The sequence below is a fragment of the Poecilia reticulata genome, linkage group LG11 (assembly GCF_000633615.1).
Source record: "Poecilia reticulata strain Guanapo linkage group LG11, Guppy_female_1.0+MT, whole genome shotgun sequence".
NCBI lineage: Eukaryota > Metazoa > Chordata > Actinopteri > Cyprinodontiformes > Poeciliidae > Poecilia > Poecilia reticulata.
In genome coordinates, this window is record NC_024341.1 from 17,977,453 (window position 1) to 17,979,157 (window position 1,705).

At 33.4% G+C, this 1,705-nt stretch overlaps 1 long non-coding RNA gene across 1 annotated transcript; it reads left to right on the forward strand.

Annotated features, from left to right (window-relative positions):
* Nucleotides 1-217: 217 nt before the first annotated feature.
* On the forward strand, nt 218-1,068 carry LOC103472605 (uncharacterized). Its single transcript, XR_534899.2, has 3 exons — nt 218-273; nt 833-897; nt 999-1,068. It is a non-coding gene; the product is annotated as an uncharacterized LOC103472605 (long non-coding RNA).
* Nucleotides 1,069-1,705: the final 637 nt, after the last annotated feature.

Genomic DNA, 1,705 nt, shown 5'->3' on the forward strand with positions numbered 1-1,705 from the left:
GATGAAATCTGAATGTTTAGCATGAATGAAGAAGCGACACAAACAGAGAAGAAGCAGCAGAGTGAGGAAGAAGACGGATGGATTTGTACTGCAGCCGCTTCCGGGGCATGAAGTTTGTTTGCAGAAGTGTTTGTAGTTTTTAGGGGGAGCGTGGTCAGCCCCTCCCCTCGGTGTCTGTGTATAAATGTGAGGGTTTGAAGGAGGGGCTGCAGCTCTTCAGCTTCACCTCTTTAGTTCAACAGAAAAAGTGTCAGACAGCAGCATGCTGCCACCGTGAGTAACGCTGATTATCCTGAGATTTATTCATATTTGCTTTTATACTGTCATTTACTGGATCTATTGATCTTTATTGTGCTGATTTGTCTTTATGATTTTGATCTTTGGCACTTTTTATTATAAGAAATTTGCTTTTWTATTACTGATTACAAAAATAAGTCTGTCATTCTGGGTTATTGGTGTATTTTTGTTGTAATATCCATCCTGGTTAAACAACTAAATAAATGTTTTTATATTAGAGTTGTGATACATTTTATTTATTTTTTATTTTTATACATATAATTACTTATTTATAGTGCATCTAGTTAAAATGCAGCAATATTGGAATATTTTTTCTCCTTTTTGTAATTTTTCAAACTATTTATCAGATTGTGTTTATTGGTTAATAGATTCTTTTAAGGGAAATTGGTCATAATTTTAAAGCAGATTATTCATATTTTCCTTACATTGATCATTTTTTTATTCCTGTAAAGAAAAATAAGAAAATTCATTTAAAAATCTGCTTTATTCCCTGTTAATGAATACTCCACTCATCTGTTTTATAAAAAAAAAAAAGAAACCTACTGATCGTGTCGATAGTCATCCTACTGGCAACTACAGCATCTACGGCGCCTGTGGAGGGTAAAAAAAAAAAAAGGAAAATATGAGATTCATGTTGTTTTATATTTTATATTCTGGCTTCTGCAGCTGGTGGAGATCAGAGTTTGTGTTGTGTCTTCCAGAGAAGGAGGTGGAGGAGGTGGAGACGGAGGCCACAGAGATGCTGGAGGGGGAGTTGTCAGAGGAGGAGGAGGGTAGGGCTGYGCATGAGGAAAGAGAAGCAAATAATTTCACTAAAAAAAACTAAAGGTCAAATTAATCTAACTTAAACTGATGACTGACTCAAAATTAAACTAATCATAAAAATCTTTTGAGAGATTTTGCTTCTTGATAATGAGTTGCATAATGAAAAACACTTGAAAAAGCATCAAACCGTGTGAAAACCTGATCAATCAAACCTYTTAACTTCAGCAACATCCATTCATGACATGTTAACTCTTTACCTTTGAAACCAATAATAAACCACACTAACAACGGYTTTATTATGCTTTYATTTTGATCAATCCACCAATAAATGTTTAGACTTAGGAGAATATAGACATATTTCTTTAGAGAAGAAAGATCAAGCCATCCTRAAAAATGGGATGGTTGCAGTTTMAATCTTTTATCTCTTCTTGTCTTGTTAAACAGAGGACAGTTCAATCCAGAGGGGAAACTAAATATTTTAGTCTGTTTGATATTTCAAAGGGAGATTAAATAATATGAAACAGAATAACACCAAAACTTTTTTTNGCATGAGGAAAGAGAAGCAAATAATTTCACTAAAAAAAACTAAAGGTCAAATTAATCTAACTTAAACTGATGACTGACTCAAAATTAAACTAATCAT